This window comes from Muntiacus reevesi, chromosome 9 (genome assembly GCF_963930625.1).
Source record: "Muntiacus reevesi chromosome 9, mMunRee1.1, whole genome shotgun sequence".
In the NCBI taxonomy this organism is placed as follows: Eukaryota; Metazoa; Chordata; class Mammalia; order Artiodactyla; family Cervidae; genus Muntiacus; species Muntiacus reevesi.
Window position 1 is genome coordinate 17,402,552 of NC_089257.1, and position 26,560 is coordinate 17,429,111.

The 26,560-nt window shown below is 52.1% G+C and overlaps 1 protein-coding gene across 3 annotated transcripts in view; it reads right to left on the bottom strand.

Moving 5' to 3' along the window:
* The window catches only part of TSPAN18 (tetraspanin 18), a 198,556-nt gene that overhangs the window by 43,885 nt on the left and 128,111 nt on the right, over positions 1 to 26,560 (bottom strand). For all 3 annotated transcript variants that reach the window (XM_065944117.1, XM_065944119.1, XM_065944118.1), the window contains one exon: positions 23,950 to 24,090. The gene's annotated coding sequence lies outside the window, so the exon portion shown is untranslated. The remainder of the gene's footprint in view (positions 1 to 23,949; positions 24,091 to 26,560) is intronic.

Here is a 26,560-nt window from a genome sequence, read left to right on the forward strand (position 1 = left end):
GGGGGCACAGAACAGGCTGTAGGACGAGGCCGTCCTGGGCTGCCCTCGGAGCCCACCCCCAGGTGCCCGTGTGACTTTGAACGAGCACCTCTGAGCCCCCGAGGGCCCTGACCACCGGTGCAGACCTGGGTCACGTCCAGGCAGACGTGGGCGGCAGGGCTATGCCGGGAGCCAAGGGGCGTATTGGCGAGGTGGTTCTGCATTTTGTCTCAGGCCATTACTCCACCAGTTGCCCCTTCCTGGGTGTAATTCTGAACAGTAGATGTTATTGGAGAAGAAACTCTGTGGGGAAGCGGATCTTCTGTCCGTGAGTGCACAGTCACTCAGTCATGTCCGACTCTTTTGTGACCCATGGACCATAGCCCGCCAGGCTCCTCTGTCCATGGAGTTCTCCGAGCAAGAATACCGGAGTGGGCCGCCATGCCCTCCTCCAGGGGATCCTCCCAACCCAGGGAACAAACCTGACCCTCTTATGTCTCCTGCGTTGGCAGGCGGGTTCTTCTGTAGAGGCTTCATATTGGACTTTCCAAGGTCAGTGTTCCCATAGGAGGCAAGGAAAACCTAGATCCAAAAACCAGGTGAAGCAACAGGGAGGGGATAAACCACCTTCGAGCTCCACCCTAGGGCAATCAGTGCCTCCCAGGAAATTGGGATGAAGGAAATACGGAGGTGCTTAGAACAGGGCCTGGTACAGAGTGGAGCCTCAGGGAAGGCCCACACGCATTGTCTGGTGCTGGGTGGAGAATATAGATTTTCACAAACGTCCCAATGAAGCCTTCTGACACCTTGCGACTACCCTTAGTTCATGGAGGAGGAGACTAGGATGAAGACCCTGAAGGATTAGAGAGCAGTGGGAGAGAGGGTTAGGCTGAACTGTGTGAGTTCTAAAGCCTAGGCCTGTGCCTTTCTCTCTGCTGCTTTTCAATTACTTCACATCCTTTTAAGGTCATGTGTTCCTTAAAAATATGGATTTAGAGGTCCTTTGTTCAACTTCATCAGTGGTACCCAAAGAGGTCCTTTCTTCCCAGGTTATCTTGTCCCCATCACGAGGTTACATCTGCCCAGCTGCTTCCAGAAGGGACTGGCCCTCAAGGGCAGAAGTGGCAGAGGTCCAGAGGGTGGCAGGGGTCTGAGAAGCCAGGGCCTGGGAAGGAGGGTCCCTGCCCTCAGCTGTGGAACCAGTTCAGCAGGAGAGAAAGAATAACAAGAACGTGTTGCACGTCCACAGCACTACATGGGCCACACACGGTTCTCATTGGCTTCCGTGGTCCCACGTAGATGCTCTTATTGTCCCGTTTTCAGCTGTGACAACCAAGGCTCAGAGAGGTTAAGCCACTTGCTTGAGGATGCACAGTGAGAAAGCAGCAGGGCTGACTCCAGAGTCTGGGCTTGTAACAAAGGCCTGACGCTGCCCCTCTCCCATCTGTAATAGCAGGGGGACCCCAGGCTGCTGCAGAAAGACTGATGGCCAGAGCCTTCAGCCTGCAGGCCCGGCCCTGAAGGGCCACTGGGCAAATGTGGGACCTGCGGTCTGCTGCCCTCACATGGGGAGGAATGGTGTCCTGGTGGATGGGGTCTCAGTGAGGACTCCATCACTTTCCCATCTTAGAGAAGGTCAAGCCTTGAGGGGCCCCCGAGGTCCTAGAGTCCATCCTTTTCATGCTCTGCAGACCTGCCCCCGTCACACAGCACATCCTGAAGAGCCTCAGCATACGGGTTAGTTTTCAGGTTGTTTCACCCTCTGCCGTTCACTTCCCAGGTCACCTGTGACTGGCTCCTGAGTCTCAGAGGGGACACCCAGGCTGACACCCCACTCCCAAAGGGTCTCAGGGAATGGCTACTTGCCGTGTGCCATGCGCTTTGATTGCCCTCTCGTTTGAGCCTCACATCACTATTAGTGTCCTCATTTACAGATGAGGAGATGGGATCCCTTCCCCAGGGTCACAGAGGCTGGAGGAAGAGACGCTGTGGGCCTCTGCCCTGGGTCCATTGGCAGGCAGGAAGGGTCTCTGATTACCCACATGCTTAGCAGAGGACAGCTTCCAAAGCTCTGCCCACGGGACCTGGAACCTGAGGCCGCCTGGCTGCCCCACTGCCTGGCGTTCATGCCATCCATCTCGGAGTTCATTTGGAGGAAGGGGACAGGGCTTATGAAGCTGCACCATGATGGCCGTCGTGGGGGCACTTCTGGCGCATACGGCATTGGGGTGCCTTGGGTTGGCCTGGTTTTTTGGGGGGGTTGGCCTTTCGATCGCACAGCTTGTCAGAGATGGAGCCTCAGAGGCCCAGGGAGGAGGCAGAGATCTAAGGCAGGCGTCATCACCTCTCACCAAACCGGAGGGCCTGCCACACATCCCTGCCCAGGGACAACATGTCCTCGAGTTTCCAGGGGACAAAGGGACACTTCATCCCTCCCCCTGCCATTCTGGCCTCCATGTACTAATCGTAGGGGACCAGAAGCAACCAGCACTGGTGAAGGAATCCTCTAACCCTGGGTCATTTATTGGGTTAGTCAAAAAGTGTGTTCAGGTTTTTCTTAACATTATGCAAAACACTCGAATGAACTTTTTGGCCAGCCTGATACTTACCTCATCCCATCCTCACAACAGCTTACAAGCCCCCCCACCCCCAAGCTCATCTTAGGCTATCTCTCCTCCTTCACCCCACTCCAGTCAGCTCCAGTCACCCTGGTCTCTTCCACATGGTAAGCACACACCTGCCTCAGGGCCTTTGCACACGCTGGTCCTTCTGCCTGGGACTCTCCTGCCGATATTCTACACATTGTATTCCCTCACTTCATTCAGGTCTCTGATCAAATTCTGCAAGGAGATCTTCCCCGACCACTCCCAACTCTGCTCCCCAACAACCTAAAATAGTCCCTCTCCTCAGTCACCATCATGGACTCAAAGGACAAGAGTTTAAGCAAATTCCAGGAGACGGTAAAGGACGGGGAAGCCTGGCGTGCTGCAGTCCATGGGGTCGCAAAGAGTCAGACGTGACTGAGCGACTGAATAAGAACAGCCAGTCACCATCCATCCCCGCATTGACACTTATCTCCAACAAAGCTCTCTTTCAGTTATTTGCCTTCTGTCCCTTTCCCTCGAATGCAGGAAGGCAGCAACCTTGTTTGTCTGGTTCATTGCTGAATCCCAGCCTCTGATACAGTGCCTGCCACAGAAGGAGTGCTCGATGTACGTTTGAAGACAGAAGGAAAAAAGGAAGAGAGGCAAGGAGGAATAAATCTCTGTGTGGGCCTCTTTCACATGATTCTGATTTGACTCTTGTTAAAACAGTATTGGAAGATGCAGGACCAGTTACATTATTTGTGAGGCCCAGTAAAAGTGAAGGTGTCTCATTCAAAAGTTATTATGACTTACAAGATGGCAACAGCAGACCATTAAACCAAGGGCAGGGCTCTGGGCCACTGCCCAGGTTGCATACCTTTGAAGCTGGCCCTGAGGTGGTGTTATAACCATTTCCCTAGAGACAGGAGGATCAGAGAGGTATAGTGACTTGTCCAATATCACACAGCATTGTGCTATGGCTTAGAATCTCACAAACTCTCCCCTCTTCAGTTCTTTCAGAGGCTATGGAAGGAATCCTGTTATCCTCACACACCTGGAAATCAGGGGACCCAGCCCAGAGAAGAAAGTAGGAGAGCAGAATTGCCTGTAAATCTCCTATTTCACCTCACATATTCATGTCATATATATATATATTTTTTTTCATTCAACAGCAAAGTATATCCACAGTTGTTTTAATATAAACATAAGGTATTATCTTCCAAATCTTTGAGGGCATTGATGTTCCATTAGGATACACAGAGCTATTTCTGAGATTCTGTGCAGCCCCTGGCTTGGGGAAGAATACCCCAGGTGATGTGGGTACCCACACCTCAGCTGAAAAAGCACATTCTCCGTAGAAGGTCCTCGCACAGGTTCAACAGCGCACACTGCACAATACATGTCAGTTTCAGCTCCTCACTCATTGTCTCTCTCCTGCTTGGTCCAGAGGAAACCCCTCCAGAATGGCCCCAGACCCAGATGGTGAGGAGTTGCGCACAGATCTCATTTTCACAACAGAGAACGGGGGATGGGGTGGTGGGGGGAATCCTCCCTCCTGGGGAAATACGCTTTGACCTGTTAACAGCGAGAGGAGAGCTTATTACCCTGCTCAGCCAGCCAGCTTCACTCGCAGTGCTAATTGGAACGTGTAATGGTTTGTTAATACGGTCTAATCTGGGGAGCCCAGCTCAGCGGGGTCTCTGGGGTGGGGGTATGGCGTGGGGGTGGGGGCTTCTGAGGGTACTGCCAAGAAGGGCCGGGAGTGTGGCTTTGGTGCCTGCTTTGCAAAATGATGTCTTAATCCAGCATCCAAACCCAGCAGCACAACTTGCAATCTTGGGCTGCCGCAGTTGTGTGTGTGTGTACCTGTGTGCACGTGTGTATGTGTGTGCGCACAGTGAATACGATGGCTGGCGGGTGTGTACACAGTGTGTACATTCACGGTGCCAGGTATAGGACTAAGAGGTGGGGGGAGAGAAGAGAACGTAGCTGAATCACACCTAAAGGCAGGACGCAGCCCTCTAGTTTCAACAACGCAAACAAAGACATCTATTTTCCCATGACTAGCTCACCCAGCCCCTATTAACACTAATTAGGAGGACTGGGAATTCCCCATAACTTCATAATTACTGCTAACAGATTTCACAGGGGCCGTGAAGGAAATGGAACACTCCATCCTATATTCATAACTAAGGTGACGATGGTTCAGGTGGTCACTGCGTCCCCCTGCTCCAGCCACAAAGATCTGCGATTCCCCCCAGGGACCCCAGGTGCCCAGACTGTCCAATACGACAGGATACTGGAGGTGAGGGTGCGACCAAGGGCTCCGTCATGGACTGTTTTAATTGTGCCAAGTAGATAAGGCACCCTGGGTAAGGCCTCTGGGGAAAATTCTCTGGTGTTGGGAGCTGGGAGAAATGAGGCAGGAGTCCAGGGAAGATGGGCCACTACTCGGGAAGAGACTTCACGTTTGGCCTTGGACCTGGAGGTCGAGGAACAAACAGATCAACCTGCACTGATGTTGGCCCATCACTGCCAGCTCAAGCCACCTGTCCTGGGTACACAGCCCCTCCCCCGGCCCCTGCTGACCCCCTGTCTTAGCCCCAAGTCCATTAAGATGAACCATATGTTAAAGGTGGCGCTGAAGAGTTGGCAAGACCACAGCAGTGACCTCACAGCGTCATTAGGCCCCCTCCCCAGGCTGCAGCCAGACGGCTTAGGAAACCACAGTTGAGCCATGATGGGGACCTCTCAGCTGCTTAGCGGCGGGACGGCCACTTCTGCCAGCTGACAGAGGCAGGGGCGTGCCAGGAGCCCCATTTGTGCTCACGAGACCCTCGCCTGGCCTCCCTGCCTCGGCCCCGGCGGTCCCGCTGCAGGCCCTGCGCCGTGAGGGGTGGTGGGGTCAGGGGCCTGCACTGTCCCCCTCGCCCGAGTGTCTGCCTGGGCGTCCACCGCGACCCCCACCTCACCCGGCTGTGATCTTCCCAGCCCCCACGCCCGGGAAACGCTGCCCCTCTGTCCAGCGCTCGGGTTCTGGCTCCAGTTCCAGAAGACAGGTCTTTGTTCTTTCTCTGCCTGCCTAGAATCTGAGATTCTCCATTTATTAGGGAGTTTAAAGACCCCTTACTTAATCATATTAAAAAGGGCTGAAACAGTATCAAACATAAACCGCCTCTTGGTGACTTTTAATTCTTTATATTCAGTGACTTTTTTCTTACTAGGAACATGTATTATTCATCTAATTAAAACAAATCATTGCAAAGGGGCCATTTCCTCCACACTCTGAAGCTGCTCGGTCTTTGTGAGTATTGCAGCCTGGGCCTGGAATATCTTTTCCTTCCTTGTCCACCTAGAGAGCTTGTTCTCACCCTTCAATGCCCTGCTTGATGGCTCCTCAGCCATGAAGCCTTCCTTGATTTCTCCAGCACTGGCAGAGTTCCCTTCAGCTTTTTTTTTTAAATTTTATTGAAGTATAGTTAAGTTACAGTGTTGTGTTAATTTCTGCAGTACAGCAAAGTCATTCAGTTATACATACATATCTGTTGTTGCTCAGTCGCTCAGGTTCATCACAGGATGTTGAATATAGTTCCCCATGTCATACAGTAGGACCTTGTTGTTTATGCATCCTGTATACATTAGTTTGGCTTCCCTTGTGGCTCAGCTGGTATAGAATCCCCCTGCAATGTGGGAGACCTGAGTTCGATCCCTTGATTAGGAAGATCCCCTGGAGGAGAGAACAGCACCCACTCCAGTATTCTGGCCTGGAGAATTCCATGGACTGCATAGTCCATGGGGTCGCAAAGAGTCGGACATGACTGAGCGACTTTCACTTTCACACATTAGTTTGCATCTGCTAACCTGTTTATTTCTGAGACCCTCGTTTTGGAGATGAGAGGATGAGCCCCAGAGAGGGGCAGGGGTCTCCCCCCAGTCTCACAGCTAGGTCACGGGCGCTGAGGTTACCCCAGGACCCAGAAGGGCTCCTCTTGCAGCAGGGCTGGGGGCGGGAGGGAGGGAGGGCAGTGCAGACCTTGCTTCATTCTCAGTCCCCCCTCCTTCCCGGGAGCCAGAGCCTGCCCCGGCTGAGCCAGCCTTGACCTCTGGCTTTGTTCTCCTCGGGAATGAGCCAGGGTGCTCCTCTGCCTGCCTCCCGGGGCACAAATCAGTGAAGCCCGGGATGAGGAGCAGAGAATGGGCCGGTTGTTCCACAAAGGGGACAGGGGACAGGAAGCACTGGGGCCTCTTCCCCTGCTCTGGCCCCTGAGGCTGTGTCTGAAAGGCCACCTCTCCCAGGGCCTCCCTGCCCACCCGGCTCCCCCTCTCCCTGGCGCAGTGGCTGGAGGCCAGGCTCACACAAGGCCATGCCTTCATCGCCTTGATTGTGCCTCTCAGCTTTACCACTGAAAACAGACGGGAGTTCACCTATCTGCGGTTTCTCTTACCAGTGCTAAGTGCTAAGTCACTTAAGTCATGTCTGACTCTTTGGGACCCTGTGGACTGTAGCCTGTCAGGCTCCCATGTCCATGGGATTCTCCAGGCAAGAATACTGGAGTGGGTTGCCATTTCCTCCTCCAGGGGATCTTCCTGACCCAGGGATCAAACCCACATCTCTTACATCTCTTGCATAGGCAGGCGGGTTCTTTACCAGTAGCACCATCTTATTTCTGAAAACAACCTACTGTTTATTAAGCCACTGGGATCCGGGGCCCTGGTGAGGTGTTTTATAGACACTGTGCCTCATCCTGACCACACTCTGAAGAAGCTATTAGCACTCCCATTTTACAGGTGAAAAACTGAGGTTCACGGGAAATGAAGTCACTTCCATCGGGTCAAGAGTTAGAAAGTAACTGGGACTTGAGTCTAGGTCTATTTTGGGGGTCAGTAAGCCCAACTCCCAAGGTAGTTTCACGGATTGGAGGAGATAATTACACAGGCCAACTGCTCTGCAGATAATAACACACTGAACATTATAGCTTCTTCTCATTTTCTTTTCATAATGAGAGCAAACACTGCAGGGAGCAGGCTTGTGGAGCCCGCCCAGGGGATGGTGGGTGGGGAGGCGAGACATCTGGGGACCTGGCAGGGGACGGCAGACCTCCTGGCGACCCTGGTCCCTCGAAGCCCCAGGGCCCAGACTCGCCCCGAGACAGAGCACTGTTTGAGAGTAAATATTATTTTACCCTCCAGCTTAATCCAGACCAAGCTTATCTTTCCCACTCAAAAGCCCGCAGCCCAGAGAAAGTTAAGCCCTTTGCTGCTCTCCTAATTGCAGGCTTGGAGCTCTGCTTGGGGATGCTGGTTCTCTGGAAAAGCCTGATAAGTGGTCTGGTGTTTGGCTGTGGCATCAGAGAGGCTGGCTCTGGGCTGGGCTGTCTGGGTTTCAGGCCCGCATTGGGCTGGGGGAGCCCGACGGGGGAGCATGTAGGCTGTAGCACAGGAGCTGGTCCCTGGGGTCCCCCTTTCTACCATGGATCCCAGAACCACGGCCGATCTGGCTATGGCGGGGATGGGAAAGTGAATCTTGCCCTTCTGTTTGATGCCAAGTTCCAACTGGCTGGAAAAGCAAAGTGGGTCAGCGGGCCCCCAGACGCCCTTCTCTTCCAGTTACCATGTCTGTCTTCCTTCTGCCAAGACGAAGACCTCTGAAGTGTGGATAGAACTGGTTCTTGTTCAGACCAGAGGCTCCCACACCCTCCACCAGCAGTTTCTCTAAAAAGGGGCCACTAGAAGGGAGGGGTCCAGTCTGCTGAAGGAAGGGAATCCTCAAAGGGTTCAAGGAGCCAGCCTGGGTCCAACCCAGCCAGGCCAACCCACCCAGGCACCAAATGTCCAATTAGTTCTCCAACCGGTTCTCATCTCACTGTTTTCCTCTTTCTCCCCTGGCTGTTTCTAGAAAGATACCTGGGGAGAGAAGTGATTAGTGTCCAGGCTTTGCAATCAAGACAGGCTTGGAGACAAAGGTTTGCCCTGTTTCCATCAGGACAACTTGACTGCCTTCTCTGTGCCTCCGTTTGCTTGTCTGTATAATGGGATTACCATATCACCATCTCACGGTGTTGTAGGGAGGACTGCATGAGATCATGAGGGTACAGCTCTTAGCCCAGTCCCCGACAAAGGCAGCTCTCAGTTGACTCTGCCCAGGATGAAAAAAAGGCAAAGGTTGACTTTCCTGGGGCCAGACGGGCTCTTCCACTTGAAAACCACCCTCTTCCCCACACCCGGGATAGCTGGCTGCCGCCTCTGTTTGGAGGTGGAGGAATTGGGGGTAGAACTGGCCTTGAATGAGGAACTATTGTATGTCCTGCACTGAGCTCTTCCCATCTGCTTTCTACAGATGAGGAAACTGAGGAAATCCCGGATGAAGGAGTTTTCCCCAGGGCACACAGCGCCTGTGGTGAGGCAGGACCACATTCTCGTACTTTCATACAGAGCTCTCCCTTGCCCACTCGGCTCCTCGAGCCCCCCGTGAAACAGCGGGGAGTATCAGTCCTACCCCGCAGGCACGAACCTGAGGCTAAGACAAGTCTCCCAGCTGGCCTGGAGCAGTGAGTGGGGCTGGGACGAACCCAGCAGTGCCACCCCCCAGAGGTGGCTCACTTTCAGCTTTCCGGAAGGAAAGAGACCCTAAAGAATCAAGACTCCTTGAATCCCCCAGGCTTCTGGAGGCAGAGGGCTTCTAGCCACATCTCCTTAGATGTTCCACCTGTTTAAGTCTTGTAAAGGGCTTTCTAGGTGGCTGCAGTGTTAAAGAATCCACTTGCCAATGCAGGAGACATAAGAGATATGGGTTTGATCTCTGGGTTGGGAAGATCCCCAGGAGAAGGAAATGGCAACCTATTTCAGTATCCTTGCCTGGAGAATCCCATGGACAGAGGAGCCTGGTGGGCTACAGTCCATAGGGTCGCACAGAGTTGGACATGACTGAAGTGTCTTAGCACAAGTCTTGTAAATGCACATCCAGGTGTAGATCGTTCCATGCCATTTCCTTTTCCCCCCATCAAAGAGTTTGCCTACTATGAGTCTGCATATTCTTCTTTCTGAAAACATAAAGAGTACAGCTAGGGGACCCCAGAGATGACACGCAATCCTTGAGGTTATTACAGAATCTCCAGGGTTCAAAACATCTGGAACCCGCAGAAGCTCCCGCAGTGATCCTGGGAGTGTCCAGATCCCTGGGTTTCCACACTGCACTGAGACCACACAGGTCCCCTGAGTGTCAGAAAAGATTGAGGGGCTACCGTATAATTCCCTGAACCAGTATGGAACTTCCAGGTTTCAGCACGGGGGTGGGCAGTGGGGGGATGCAGCTGGGCTGCTCCAGGACATCTAGGCGATATCAGAGACCCTGGGTCACCAAAGAACCCCTGTGCTGTCACAGGACCGCTGGAATATCTTAGAATGGAAATGATCAGTTTATGGATCCTCCAACAACCCACAACTGCACACTCTCATTCCCAGCTCTGTATTCAGGTTGGTTCTTTCTGATCTCAGCTTAAATGCTGCTTCTTCCAGAAAGCCCTCCCTGGCGTCTCCCCGGGCCTTGCTAGCTGCCACAGCACAGATGTCAAGCTGTGAGCTCCATGAGGCTCCCTGGGTTTGCCCCATTAGAGCACTCAGCACACAGTGCTGCCACTACCTGCCCTCGGGTCTGTCTCCTCCACCAGCCTGTGAATTCCCAGAGGGCAGGGACTGAGTTCTTGGCATGCTCAGATTACTCTGAATGAATTTGTTATTATTGTTTAGTTGCTAAGGCATGCCTGACTCTTTTGCGACCCCACGAACTCCAGCCCACCAGGCTCCTCTGTCCATGGAATTTCCCAGGCAAGAGTACTCGAGTGGGTTGCCATTTCCTTCTCCAGGGGCTGTTCCCAACCCAGGGATTGAACCTATGTCTCCTGCATTGGCAGGCAGATTCGTTACCACGAGCCACCAAGGAAGCTTAATAAATACTATTCAAATAAATAATGGCATCAATGCTATTAACCTCTTGGGCACTTGATGGCTGGGTGACCCGGGGCCAGTCACTTCACCTCTCTGTGCCTCTGTCTCTTCACTGCACAACTGGGATACAAAGAATATCTATCTCACAAGGCTGACATGAAGCTTACATCCGGCTCTATAAAACACTCCGATGGAGCCTGGTACAGAAGCATGATATAAATAGATGCTGGGTTTTTTTTTTTACTTTTTTATGGTGATAACCACCCACTCCAGTATTCTTGCCTGGAGAATTCCCATGGACAGAGGAGCCTGGCAGGCTGCAGTTCAAAGAGTCCCAAAGAGTCAGACGTGACTGGGTGCCTAAGCACAGCACACACAGCACAGTCTGAATTCCCCCAGCTGACTATGTTAGAGATGCAGCCCTTAGGGAGGTGACTGAGGTTAAATGAGGTCATAAGGGTGGGGCCCTCATCCAACAGGATTAGTGTCTCTATAAGAAGAGGAGAAGACCCCAGAGGTTCCTCTCTCTCTCTCTCTGGGCAGACACAGAGCAAAGGCCATGTGAGGACACAGTGAGAAAGTGGCTGCCTATGAGCCGGGAGGAGAGGGCTCACCTCAAATTAAACTTCCTGGCACCTTGATCTTGGACTTCTTGACTCTCTAGAACTGTGAGAGAACAGATGTCTTCTGTTTAAGCCCCCAGACTGTTCTGTTTTGTGACGGTAGCTCTAGCTGACTAATATAATTCTCCCTAATCTCATTTGATACATGGGCAGTGAGGCATGTGAACTTAAGGGACTTGTCCCAAGGTCACACCTGGTGAGTGGCAAAGCTGGGCTGTGAAGCTGGCATTCACTACCAAGTCCACACTCTACCTGAACCTGCCTCCAAGTTCAAGGGCAGGGACTGGGCATCCCAGAAGCAGGTGGCCATGCCCGAGCAGCATGGACAGTCTATATCAAGGAGCATGGGTGCAGGAATGGGACACATTTTGGCCAAGACTTTCAGGCTGTTTCCAAGACCTGCTGCTATGCCCAGCATCTGAAGGCCAGTGGAGGGGAGAGGGGCTGACCGCATCCTATGTGACTACAAGCTGGCTGTGGCTACAGGGAGTCATCTTCGGCCTGGTTTAGAGCCAGAGCAGTTCTACAATGGAAAAGGTTCCCAGGTCAGGGGGTATGCTCACTGTCCCTGAAGGTATTCAAGCACTGTTGTTGGACCTCTACTTACTGGTGATGTTTGGGGAAGAATGAACAGCAAGAAAACATTTTCATACAATATGAACAGCAAGAGAAGATATTTTCAATAGTTCTCTCCAGCCTCAAGCAGCTGTGAAATATTAGAAGGGACAGCAGTTAGAAGAGTCCCTGGGAAAAAAACTTCCTGACCAGCTCTGTCTGTTAATTCCTGCTCATTTTCCAAGTCCCAACTCAGATATCACCTCCTCCAAGAAGTCTTCCTCAACTCTTTCTCCCTCCAACCTCCTCATGTCCAGGTTGGTAGCATGGGAGGGTCCTACTGGGGCGTTAGTGGTAAAGAACCTGTTTCCCAATGCAGGAGATGAAAGAGACTTGGTTTCGATCCCCGGGTTGAGAAAGCTTCCTCGAGGAGGGCATGGCAACCCACTCCAGTATTCTTGCCTGAAGAATCTCACGGACAAAATAGCCTGGCAGGCTACAGTCCGTGGGGTTGCCAAGAATCAGACACAACTGAAGCGACATAGCACGCCTGCACGCATGGGTCTAACTGGCAAAACTAGAAATGACATGTGACAGTTACAGGGAGACACAGTTCATCTGGATACAGTAATATGTATCTCCCATCTCTGTAGAGTCAGAGAGGCCTAGGGTTTAAATCCTGGTGTCCGCCACTTCCTGCTTTTGGGGGAGTGCCTCAATCCCTCTGAACTACAATTTTCTCCGCTGTAAAATGATTTCATCTCAGAGGATGAAACCAAAGATGAAAGATATCAATAATATCTGGCAATACACTGGGTGTATGGGCCAGTGGCACTTGGTGTGTGATCAGGACATGCAAATTTCCTTCAGTCTCTGGGAAGGCAGTAAGGTAGCGGAGGTAGTAAGCTGCCTGACACTGGGTGTATTCAAGCAGATGTCAGAGTCTGAGTGCAGGATCAGGGTTGGAGGATTTCTTGTTTGCACTGAAATAAAGATTGTACTCGGTGTCCTTATGAGTTCTTACAGCTCTCAAAAAGCACACTTACAACTTGGCCTTGGCCGGCTGTGGAAAGAGTGGACATGGTCTCCACCCACCTCCACCAGGCTATGAAAAACAGGAGTCCACACACAATGCATGATTCCCTTTATAAAAAATGTCCAGAAAAGGCAAAATTTATAGAGACAGAGGGTAGATTGGTTGTTGCCTGGGGCAGGGGGTGGGAACGGGGACTGACAGAAAATAGGAACCAGGTTTCTTTTGGAGGGTGATGGAAATAGTCTAAAATTAGATTGTAGTGATGGTTATACAACTTCATAAATTTACTACAAATCATTGAATCATACCCTTAAAGTGAGAGAATTTTATGGTGCATAAATTTTGCCTCAATAAAGCTGTTAAAAACAAAACCAAAACAGTCACCAATAAAACAGGATTCCAGAGGAACCGGTGGTGTGGTGGAGGGTGATGTCCACACCCCACGGGAAGCTTGGTTGTAGCAGATTAAGGTCAGAGGTCAGGAGGCCTGAGGTCACCTCCCGTCTCCTCCACCTGTGGCTTCGCCTGGGTACTTCCTTGTTATCTTTTGTTGTGCAGGATTCGAGGAAATGGAACAGACCCACTGGCCAACCTCATTAAAAGCCTGCAGAGAACCTCAGGTGATGTGAGGAGGAGGGGTTCTGCAGAAGGGTGAGGAATCCAGAGTCCTGGAGGAAACTGGCCTCCCGGAAGACTTCAGAGACCAGTGCTGTGTGGCAGCTCAGAGCACTTTCTGGTTCTGGGTCTCTGAGTTAGGATAAAAGCCAAGGACTTGGCCTGGCCGTGTCTGAAGGCACTGCTGGGTCCACTTGAGGGAGAAGGAGACGCAACCCATTATCTGCTGAGCACCTACTATGTGCTGGGGAGGGTGGGTATTCACCAGGTGATGTGACTGGCTGTGGGCCTGCAGACCCACAGCAAAGTCTTACCTGGACACAGACCTATGCACTGCGGACAGATCTGACTTGCTCATGGTTGTAAAGCTGTCTAGTTTAAACATAAATGAGAAGTGAGTACTTATCAAACCTTGGCTTCCCAGGTGGCTCCATAGTAAAGAATCCACCTGTCAATGCAGGAGACCCGGGTTCGATCCCTGGGTTGGGAAGATCCCCTGGAGAAGGAAATGGCAACCCACTCGAGTATTCTTGCCTGGGAAATCCCATGGACAGAGGAGCCTGGTGGGCTACAGTCCGTGGGGATGCATGAGTTGGACACAATTGAGCAACTACACAGCAACATTTATCAGACCCATTTAACGTGAAAGAAAACCAGAGCTATGGAAGCTACGTCACTTGCCTGAGACTGCACAGGAAGTGGCAGAAGTAAGATTTGAACCCAGGGTCTATGTCAAGCAGGAGAATAACTTTCAGAGCAATCTGAATGAAAGCGGATTCTTGGTTAGTAGTGAGCTCCCCATCACTAGAGGTATGTAAGCAGAGGCTTAATAAATAACTCTCAAGAAGTCAAAACAGATGACCTTGGAAGCCCTGCTAGTCCACTTAGCTTGCGAGTCCACAAATCCATGCTGGTCATTTTCCTTGAGAGTTAAATCTGGACTGAGAGGAAAGTAGAAAAGCCGGAGCCATTTCTGAACCCCTGAGGGAGGGGACATAGAGGGCAGGGCCTGACTGGTATGTCCTCAGCTGGAATCATAGCTCCCCTGAGCTCCTGCCGCATACCACCGCTGATTGCTGTTTGGGGCTAACATGGTACTCGAATACACAGGGACTGGGCCAGGGTGAGCATCACTAGGCTCCAGGCAACTGCACTTCATCCTAAACTAGCCCTGGGAGTGAGGGCAGGAAGAGCAGGAGCTCCCACCCCAAAGATGCTGCCCAACCGGGCAAAAGGGCCCCGTCTGGCCCTCCAGCCCGAGGCCTGTTTCATACCTGCCCCTCCTCTGCCCCGCAGGGGCACGCAGATCTGGCCTCCCTGCAGACTCCGCATCCTCCCAGCTCTGGACTCACCACAGGATGAGCTCATCAGAGGCCCCTTCCCAATCAAGAATCCCAGGCCTGGGAGAGGCCCCGGCTCCCTTTCAAGTGCCGGCCTGGCCCTGGAAGACAGTGAGGGAGGCTGGGCCTCAGAGGAGGGAACTGGGCTGGGGGCTTCCTCTGCCTCCTCCTCTTCAGGGGGCTCCCCAAGCCAGCACTGAGGTTGGGAAGGCCAGGGGCCCTTCTGACCCACACCGTGCCGGGGCCCTCCCACCTTCCCAGCCTCTACCCTGCTCCACCCTCAGAGGGAATCTCCATTTGCTCTTCTCTCTCTTGCTGCCTCACTCGGGACCCAGATCCCAGACGTGCAGGAGGCACTTTAGTCTCTTGTGCGCAGTTGGTAAAGAATCCACCTGCAATGCAGGTTTGATTCCTAGGTTGGGAAGATCCCCTGGAGAAGGGATAGGCTACCCACTCCAGTATTCTTGGGCTTCCCTTGTGACTCAGCAGGTAAAGAATCTGCCTGCAATGAGGAAGACCTGGGTTTGATCCCTGGGCTGGGAAGATCGCCTGGAGGAGGGAAAGGCTACCCACTTCAGTATTCTGGCCTGGAGAATTCCACGGAGAGTAGAGCCCATGGAGTGGCAAAGAGTCGGATGCAACTGAGTGACTTTCATTTTCACTTTCACCCCAGAAACAGTGAGTGGAGACTCTGGGGAGGGAAGGCATGAATGCACAGACTAATTGCAGTACAAGACAGCATCCTTTCAACGTCCTAAGTCAGAGAGGGACAAAGATGGTTACCTGGGCTCTTGTACTCTCCTGAGCGAATGTTCTAGTAATGGGCCAGGCTCCTCCACAACTCAGGGCGGCCCAGCCCCACACTGGCTCCTTCTCTTCATCTGCTGCAGGCTCAGCCGTGCCCTCCAGAAGACAGCCTGCCCCCTGCTGTGATCCAGGAACCCCATGCAACCATCCATCTTCCCCATCATCCTTCCTCTGCATAAACCCTTCCATGGTTCCCCAGCACTCCTGGGGAAAAGCCCAAACTCAGAGCACAAGACGCCTATTGATTGTGCCCTCCCCTCCCCCACGCCCAGCAGCACCCCTTGTAGCTCCTTGAATGCTGGGGCTCTAGCACGCCCCAGGGACTTCGCATGGGCTGATCCTTTGGCCAGGAATCCACTCCCCTCCCCTAAGTCACACACAGAAGTCTTTGTCCACCTTTAAGTCATTCATAATCCAAGCCTCCCCCAAGACCTCCCCCTCCCCCAGCGTGGGCTCCTTCACCCCTTCTAAGTGTGACTGCACCACAGTGTATCAGACCCTGGCTGCCTGCCTATTGTTCTCAAACTTGATCTTGCACCGGAATCCTCTGGAAGGCAGCAGAGAACAGGAAGAGCAGACTGGCAGAAGGTGGACAGGAAGGAGCAACTGTCTTGCTAGGAACATGGAAGCTTGGGCTGGACGGAGCCCTGGGGCACAGTGACAAAAGAGGGCCTGGCCACGCGGCCAGATTTGTGTCTACAAGCCTCCCACTTCGAGCTTGGTAGGAGTGCGACCCCTCAGGCTACCGCCCCAGGACTCCAGGACATAACACTGGAGACCCTCAAGGCTCAGAGACAACTGGAGCCAAGGACACACAGGCTGCTCTGGCTCCAATAGGACGGCTGGTACTGACTGCAGCACCTTTGGCCATAATGGCAACTGTCCACTGTCCCCTTCTGACTGCCTATCTGCCCTTAAGGCAGCAAAAAAGGAGAGAATTCCCAGACTTGGGAAGCTCCTCATTCAAAGAGAATATTGCTGGGGAAGGGGAGGGAAAGAGCTGGAAGGTGGCAGAGGGTGGGTGGGGGTACTGGTTTTTACATTTAAATCCTTTCACTTGCATTTTTAAGGAGCATGTATTACTTCTATAACAATAACCTTCAAAAATAATTTTTGTCTTAACAATGCAAAGCAGTCTGCAAAAATTTGTTCAGAAGGGAGAAGTCTATGCCACAATAGCTTAAGGTGTCATTAAATACATCATCATCCTCTCTTGAGCATCTACCATGAGCTACCAAAGCGCTACTCCACGTTGTAACACCCATTATTTAATCTAATGCTCATCACAGCGCTACGAGTTGGAAGCTATTAGTATTATCATTTTCTAAATGAGAAAACAGAATTTGATCCAAACTAAGTAACATGTCCAAGATTACCCACCCTTGGAGCGGGGGTTTGAACTCTCCTGTGTCTGACAGACAGATGTAAAGTCTGACAGATCTAAGGTTTCATCCTTAGATCAGGGTACACACCACACCACCTCCTGCAACTGAAGCTGAAACACTGACAGGCCCCCAAAGCCATTTGTTTTGTGTTTACTCCACTACTTGAAAACTACTGGTTTTGCACAGAACCCAAATCAAACTGTCAAAGAAAAACAAACCCAGGACCTGGTATCACCAAATCGCCTTGGAAATTTGGGCCAAGGCAAGGAAAGTGTGTATGACAGTGAATTCACTGTGATCCACCCATCCGTCCAACCATCCCCAACCCCTGAAGCCTGGCATGCCTGGCTCTGTGCTAGACGCTGGGGATCAGAGAGTGTGAGATGCTCCAGCCACCAGGAGAGGATCAGGTAAGCGCAAGACAGATAGGACCCCTTAGCACCTTCCAATTTGCCAGCTTTGTGTCCTCCAAGAAGGACCCAGGACCCTTTGCAATCCGGGACCCAAACAAGCATCACAGGCAGTAAGAGTAAAACACAGCCCTGTAACCCATGCCCACTGCTGGGCTTCCTCTCCCAGATGCCTTCATGTGCATAATGCCAAGCCTGGTCTTGGCAATCCAACCCAAACATACACCAGACCAGCTAGATGCGGTGGATTCTGTGGCATTTCATCCATTAGTCCCACGATGGAAAGGAAGGGGTTATGCAAAGCTCCAGGAACTGCAGGAGACAGGGTAGGATTTCTCCCCATGTTCCAACCTGCAGACTCGAGTGCATTTACGCTGCCATGAGCTCCTCTGGCCAGTGGTATCCACGGGGCCAGCTGGAGGGCAGAGACTGCCCCAAGCACCGTCTGAGCTGCTGAGAGCAGGCAGCGTAGGTGCCCCATTCAACAAGATCCTACGTGCCTCTCAGAGACCCCGGAACACGGCATGTATGATGGATGAATGAATGAATGTGATTTTGAGGAAGGCAGCTATGTCCCCATTTGGAGATAAGAGGGGTGTGACTCTCAACCACATCACCCAATTTTGGGGGACGTGGACATAGGCTGCCTTTCAGACACCTACACAAAGAGTTTGCTGAGGATTCCTCCCACAGAGTTATAAAACTGAAAATATAAATAATGTTAACACCAGTAACATCAGTGGTATATCACAAAGTACCGAGCGCCGTCAGGTGTGCTACCAAGCACATTATCTCACTTAGTTATTTCATTGCATCTTCACATCAGTCCTGGGAGATACAGAGTATTATTAGCCCCAATTTGCAGATGAGAAAACTGAGGCTCAGAGGGCCAAGCCTGTATCAGTAGCAGAGCTGGGGTCTGCACGCAGGTCTGACTCGGAATAAAAGTTTAAAGCTGGAGGGGCCTCACCCCTCATGTTACAAAGCACAGACTACACACAGGGAGGCTGGGGGCCTCAGGAGCACAGCGGGGCCAAGAGTTCGAGAGTGCCCCTCCCTTCAGTGCTGGGTCTGCCCCTAGGCCTGCTGCTTGCGACACTGTCACTGATCATGGTTTCGAAGTTCTGCAAAGAACCTTGAGATGGGAAGATTCATTATTCTTGGTCGGGGTGCAGCACTGTCTCTTCTAAAGGGCCCCTCCAAAACTCCCTCTCCTGGGCATGGAAGGGAAAAAGGGGAAACAGAAGAGCCACTCGGCTCCAAACCCAGTCTGTGGTTTAAGGCGGCCAAGCCTGGAGGACTGCACAGAAGAAGCTGACTGCCTTCATCTCACTTCCTGCCTGGTACAGTCTTCCAAGCTCCAGAGCTCCCGCCTCCAGGCTTCAGCTCTCACTGTTCTTTCTCCTGGAAAGCCCTCCCCCCAGCATCTTCGCCTGTCCCATGTCCTACCCAGTTTTCAAAGCCCAGATCAAATACACTGCTTTCCCCTGATTTCCCACAACTATCACCACCCAGAAGAGTCTTCCTGAACTGGTCTTTGCACCTCCCAGCCTTCCTTCATATTTCTGCTCCAAACTCTCCCATTCTCCACCTCAAATGACGAGACTTACTTTCATGTCTATCCCTTATAACCAGGTGGCTCGGAGCAGGGCCCCCAGCGCTGGCTGGGAGTGCAGAGGTTGGCCTACTCTTGACTCATGCACACCCCTGACTGTGTTTGCATACAGATCTCTAATCTTCCTTCCTCTTCAGGGCCTATCGCCAGCTGCATCTTAAACTCTCAGTCCTAGAGGGTGAGGACCAAATCACTCCAGTGTCTCTGCAGCATCAGTCATAAGTGGGGGCTTTAAAAAATAATGTGGAAAATAATTGTGACAAACATCCGCCAAGTCCAACTACAGTTTGGCATTGAATGAGACACTATATGAGGGGTTGGGGAAAAAAACCCAGAGGAAAGATCCTGCCCTCAGTGGATCTCACAGAGGAGATGGGAGGGATCCCTGAGGGCAGGAACCTTTCGACTTTGCCCACTTCTAATCCCCAGAAAATAAACAGTGTCTGGAACACAGTAGGAGCTCAAAAGACAACGGCTGTAGAAATGAATTAATACATATTGACCTCAGAGCAGTGAGCATCCCATATAAGGCAGGGTGGTGCTGGACGCTGAGTGGGTCTGTGTGGTGAGTCAGGGCCGCAGAATTCACAGGGGAGAGAGATGGAGAGAGAGAGAGAGAGAGACACGGGTACAGGGCCAGGAGATTTGTGGTTGACCGAAATCAACAAAGGACAGATCTTAAAAAGCACTTGGCCACAGTTGCCTGGGAGGCAGCATCAAACACTGTGGTTTTCCATCTTTTTTCTGCAGAGCAATCTTTTTCCAAATGAAATCATACACCGTACCGTAAATGCATAACAGAGCTTCCACGGTGCACGTCAGCTGGGGCTACGAGGCTGGCCTGCAAACCCGGGGACTCCTGGGGCCCCTCCAGCTCCACCAGTGACCTCCTCCTCTCCTCTTCCATCCCTCCGAGAGGCCGCAGGAAGGAGGTGGCTGAGGGGAGGGCTGTGGGCCCTCTCTGGGCAGTCATAGGCCAGGTCTTCTGGGAGGCCATTTAGGGCAAATAAACGCTAAAGTGGGCTTCGTGGTGGCTCAGCCATAAAGAATCTGCCTGCAATGCAGGAGACGCGGGTTTGATCCCTGGGTTGGGAAGATCCCCTGAAGGAGGGCACGGCAACCCAGTCCAATATTCTGGCTGGAGAATCCCATGGACACAGGAGCCTGGCAGGCTACAGTCCATGGGGTCACACAGAGTCAGACAGGATGGAAGTGACTTAGCACGCACACACGCAAATGCTAAAGTGGCTCAAGAAACTTTCCCCAGAGATGAGCGAGTGGGGGTGGCGAAAAGAAACCAAAAGGCCCTCCCAGCAAGGGAAGGGCAACCCAAAGCCTCCAGGTAAGCGGTAGCTGTTGTGACCCAGCTGGTCAAGAATCCACCTGCAATGCGGGAGACCTGGGTTCGATCCCTGGGTTGGGAAGATGCCCTGGAGAAGGGAAAGGCCTCCCACTCCAGTATTCTGGTCTGGAGAATTCCATGGACTGTATATAGTTCATGGGGTCGCCAAGAGTCGGACACAATGGAGCGACTTTCACTTTCAAGTGGTAGCTGAAATAGGGAACACAAGGACTCAATTTAGGAAGCCCTTGCTTTCTGGACAATACTTTCAGAAAGTGAAGCGACACCTGCAGAGAGAGAGACAGAGAGAGAGAGAGAGAGAGAGAGAGAGAGAGTGTGTGTGTGGCTTTCAGATACCAGATCCACTGAAACGGAACGCATCTGTCAGAGAGAAGCTACCCGGGTGCTGCAAGCCACAAAGGGCCCGTTTAGGACAAAGCAGCCCCCGCCCCCTGCCACGGCACCAGTAGGGAGTACCTGTTGTGTCTGCCCAGCATCCCTTCCTCCTTCTTCTGAAAATAGCACCCGGATTCCCCTTTGGGGTACCAGCCCTCTCACTTTCAGGCTGAATCCTCCCACCCACAGCACGCGCGCACACACACCCCCCTCCAAGCACAGACCACTCAACACTGGCCTAGTCCGGTCAATGAGCACATCCTCTCCTTCAGTGATTGGTCAGAGGTGGTCATGTGACCCGAGACCAGCCAATAAGCTTCGACTCTGGGACTTCCGGTACTCCCTGCAGCCGACCTTCACTTCTGGCCCGTCACTGGTTCTTCTGACCTGGGCAGCAGCTCTAGCCTTCCCCTCAGACCCAGGAACCGGACACAAGCCAGCAGCCTCTGGGACTCACCCGTACCCCAGCCTTCGCCGTTGTCTGGCCCCACCTAGGGTTGTGTTTTGGCTGAGCTAGTGAGATCCCTCCAACCTGGGCTCTAATTCACTCCTGGGAAATGGAAGCTCTCCTTTCATTGGGTTTGCAGTGAACAGGATGTCAGCCTGGAGCTGCTGGCCGCTGCCCTACTGCCACGTGGGGAGTGCTTACTAGGGACTGAATCCCACAAGGAAGGAAGCAGAAGGCACAGACCTGGGCATGTCTTGAACCTTGGACACCAATAAACAGGTCCCAGATTGCCATGATATTGGAAAACAGAACAAACAAACAAAATGAATATGTTGCATATCCTCTTGCTTTATCAGGGTTGAAATGAGCGTTGGCTCCCAAATGATGTGGCATCTGAGCTCAGTTCAGGCTTTGCCTGGCTTCCCTGGTGGTTGAGACAGTAAAGAACCTGTCTAGTAATGCAGCACACCTGGGTTCAATCTCTGGGTTGAGAAGGTCCCCCAGAGAAGGAGATGGCAACCCACTCCAGTATTCTTGTCTGGAGAGTTCCATGGACAGAGGAGCCTGTGCGGGCTCTAGACCATGGAGTTGCAAGGAGTCGGAAATGACTGAGAAGCTAATACTTCACTCATCGCCCTACCCCATCCCACCACCCTGTGTCCGCTGCCCCACCTAGGGGTCTCGTTGGGCTAATCTAATGAGACCCCTCCAACCTGGACTCAAATCCATTCACTCTGCTGCCATCGCTCGTTGTTCTGTTCACTGAACTTCAGTTCTGCTTCGAGAAACAGACACCACACAGTGAATGAGGGCCCTCCTGAGCTTGGGGTGGGAAGAGTCACCCCATGGCTTTGGCGATGCCTCAGAGACCTGCAGAGGGGAGAGGCAGTGGGGTATGACTGGGCTCAGTTGTCGAGCAGGTAGGGAAAATTCCTTGATCTTTTACCCGCTGTGTCATCTTGGGCAAGCTGCTCTCTCTGTTGCAGGATCCTCAACTTTAAGTGGGTATCATAGCACCAAATACCTGACAGAAGGACAAAAACCTACAAAACTGGCAGCACCAGTTGGTGGTGATGAGACGGCGCAAATGGAACTCTCGCTTGTTGCTGGTGGGGATGCAAAGTGAAACAGCCACTTTGGAAGACAGCTTGGCAGTCCCTCAAACAGCGAGATATACTCTACCCGTACAATTCAGCAGTCATGCTCCTACATAGTTACCCAGCTGACTGAGAACTTATGTCCACACAAAAACCTGCACATGCATGTTTATAGTAGCTTTGTTCATAATCACCCCAAACTGGAAATAACCAAAATTTCTTTCAACAGATGAATGGATAAATGAATTCTGGTGCCTTCTGTGGAATATTATTCAGTGATGAAAATGAATGAGCCATCAAGTCATGAAAAGACATGGAGGAATACATATTATGAAGTGAAAGAAGACAGTCTGACAACGGTACCTACTATATGATTCCATTATATGACATTCTGGAAACAGCACAAAGGAAAGAAGGCAGTAAAAGGATCATTGGTTTCTGGGGGTGAGGAAGAAGGCATGGAGGATGAAAAAAAGGGGGGATCATATCAACTGGCAAGGCAGAGGGTCCCTTAGTATCCATTGCCCCTCTTTTCTTTTTAATAGAATTATAATTGGGCAGATAATCCCCTAGAATAAAGACTCTAACTTCCAGCCTCCCTTGCAGCTAATTGTGCCGCAGGACTCTACTCTGGCCAATGGGAGCTGAGAGGAAGTGATGTGTGCACCTCTTAAAGAAAGGGACACCCTCTCCTTTTCTGATTTCTTCCTTCTTGCCAACCCGAATGGAGAGACAGTCACGGGCCATCGTGGGTCATGTAGACAAGCGATGGGTGCAACCACAGCACAAAAGGAACTTGGGTCCCTAACGTTTTTATGTCAAAGGATCCCTTTAGCTTAGAAATTTCCTGAGAGGAAAATCAACCTGTCTCTTGCTTAAGGAAATTTAGTTTGCATTTTTATCACATATAACCAAGTGATTATCCTTATAAGTGCAAGGACCCTCAAGAATTGTCCTGAGGATTCTGCATAATATAGGTAAAACAGCTTCACGCACTCATTCATTCATTCGGCAAATAACAGCCAGTTTACTCTGCTGGCTTCCCCGATGGCTCAGGCGGTAAAGCGTCTGCCCGCAGGGCAGGAGACCTGGGTTCGATCCCTGGGTGGAGAAGATCCCCTGGAGAAGGAAATGGCAACCCACAACAGTACTCTTGCCTGGGAAATGCCATGGATGGAGGAGCCTGGTGGGCTACGGTCCATGGCGTCGCAAAGAGTCAGACATGACTGAGCGACTTCACTTTCACTCTCTTACTCTGCTGGGATCTGGGGGTTCAACTAAGAATGAGACAGACAAACCCCTGTCCTCTGGAGTCCATATTCTATTGCAGGAGACAGACAAGGACTCAACATGAGGATGAGTTAATTATAGATTGTCACAAGTACAGTGATGCTATTAGTAACAGCTAACGCTTACTGCATTCTAAGCTTACTACATGTCCTGTTCTAAGGGCTTTTCATATATTACTTCATTTTATCTTCACCACAAACCCAAGAGAGGGGTGCTGTTGCTTTCTCATTTGACTGAGGAAGAAGCAGACTCATAGAAAGGTTGAGAAACCTGCCCAAGGTCACACAGCTAGTAACTGGTGATTCAGGATTGGAACCCAACTCTGTTCAACTTTAAAGCCTTAGCCACTGGGCTCTCCTGCTAGTGAAGGGAATACAACAACACACAGTGATAAAGAATGATTAGGGTGTCCTCCAACGGCTGCTGTTAGCAGCAGCAAAAGCTGCATAAAACCCCGTGCTAAACACCCCGAGCTCCCTTACCTGGGTAGCCGGTGTTGAGAAGTCTGGAAAAAGATTGTGCCCACGTTTTTAGAAGTTCAGATGCAAAGGGTTCACGTTGCTTTGATGACAGTTTCGGAAGGTCTGGTCTCTGCAAGCCCCGGCTGTCACGGAGATGTCCACCTGTGAGAGACAAGCAGAACCGGTCATGGCTGCGAGTGGGGGACCCCATCAGCTCACACTGCCCAAGGTCTGTTTGTTTAAAATGCACTCTGGGCCCGGAGGAGAGAGTGCAAAGGGCGGCTGGCGGGCGGGAGCCTGGGCCTGGGCCTCAGGGTTGTGGGGGGAGTCACCCTCTAGGTCCCAACTGAACTTGCCTGGAAACAGTTCCAAGACACAAAGATATGCATACGCCTGTGTGTCCATCCTGGATAGAAATACGCAAGATCACACCCACTGTGTCTAGCACAGCGCCCTTGGCAGAACGGGAGGCTTGATGAATGTTTCCCAATTTGCTTTGATGTGAAACATCATTTTATATGTCTGAGTGAGTGGGAGGAAACTGCGAGTTCACGCGCATTGGTGGAGAGAGTTTTTTTCCTCGTGTGAAAATACACTCCTGGGATGCTCCATCCAGCCAGACTAATGGCCTCGTTTTAGCAATGAAGAGACACCCCCCCCCCCCACCCAGAGAGGGGCAGCGACTTGCCCAAAGTCACAGCAAGTTGGTGGCAGAGTGAAGTCGAAACCGCAGTTTCGCCTAACCCGTGGCTGGGTGCTCTCTCCCGGGCCACGCCCTCCCTTGTGGTCGTCAGACGGGCACCCCTGGAGCAGCCTGGGCACAGGCTCTGCTCCTGGTCTGACAGATGAATGCTGCTCACAGCCTGAACGGAGAGTGGTCCTCTGGCTGCGTCCAAGCCTGGACAAGCTATGGGAGGTAGTTTCCAGGGTGGCTGGGAGCATGGGCTTGCAGGCACATGGACTTCCATCACATGTCGGGGCAACCTCTTTCCGGGAGTGAGAGACCCTGGGGGAAGCAGGCATCCTCTCAGAGCATCAGTCTCCTGGTCTGCAGAACAAGAAAACAAGTAGCATCTCTCCTGAAGGATTGCAGGGAGTGAAAATGACTCTCCCAAGTCTGTGGGGCCACAGCAGAGCATTTGGCTCACAGCCATCACTCCAAAAAGCCAGGGAGGCGACCCAGAGCAGGGTCTATGAGGGTCAGAGCGTTGGACTTGGGAGGTGCCTTGAGCCCTTGGCAAGTCTTTAGACAAAAAGAATCTCTCGATGTTACCTGTGATTCACGTTCTCAGCTCCCACTGTCCATCCCCATCTCTCCCTTCACAGCCCAGCGTACCTGCCTCTCCCTGCTGGCTGCAACTCCCCACCTACCCACGGGCTCCCCACACCCCAGCCCACATTTCACCAGCCAGCAAAATGCAAATGTCATTAGCACTCTGCAAGCTGGTGAGCTAATGTCACCAGGCGGCACAGGAGAACTGGGGAGGGGTGGAGGGTGGGGGGCGAATTCCGCAGGAGGAGTGGCCTTCTCAGCTTTTTCCAATAAGGGTATGATGAAGAACTAAATGAACGGCTTCAGGAAAGAGGCGACAGTGGAGACTGTTCTGGCAGCCTCTCTGCAGCTGTGACTCTTTCCAGGTTCACCATGGCCGCCTGTGGTCCCTGCTTCAACCCCCATCCAGATGATGGATGTGTCTTGGCCTCTCTGGGCCTCCACCTCCTCCCCCAGCTGATGAAGCAGCTCAAAGGCGGGACACTCAACCTCCACCCTCCCGTTTCCATCCCAGCCCAGCTCCCTCAAATCTGCTGAGAGAAGTAGACCACCCCCTCAATTAATATGGCAGTGGTGGGGGGGGGGCATCCTCTCTCCCAGGAGGAGGTGGCAGCATTGGACCCCTTGAATCCGCAGGCAGGAGTTCTGGGCTCCAGCCCCAACATGGAACTAGCTTGCCCTGAGCACTCAGGCACATCCTCCCCTTCATGGAGTTCTTAGCTTCTCTAGTTGTGAAGGGGGTGTCAGACTTACCACCAGTCCCGACAATCTCTCCAAGTCAGCTCTAACCACCACCACCCCCACCTCAACCAACTCACAGGCAGAGATGCCAATGTACATTTCCTTCTCTCTTTTTATTTTTTGGCTGTGCTGCATGCTTGCGGAATCTTAATTCCTTGACCAGGGATCAAACCCATGCCCCTGCAGTGGAAGCTCAGAGTCTCAACCCTGGACCACCGTGGAAGCCCGAGGCTCCTCCTCTTCTAATGCCCTTATGATGCTGGCAGTGATGACACCAGCAGGCACATTAAGGCTTCCTGGAGGAGGGGGCAGATGTGTGTGTGTGTGGAGATGAAAGCAGGGAGCTGTGGGCAGGGTGCTGGGTGAGCAAAGGCATGGGGAGACACAGCGGAGGGAGAAGGACTTGGAGTGAAGGCTGTCCATGAGGAGGTTGGAAAATGAGATGGAAGAGTCCTGTGGTCAGTGCTTTCCACACTAGTTCCCCTTTAATTCTAACATTGCTAGCCTTCCCAATTTATTGAGGAGAAACTGAGGCTCAGAGAGGTTAAATAATGAGCAGAGACACAGGGTTGTTAAAACATCACCAATTGCATTTGAACTCCAGAGTTGATTTAAGGG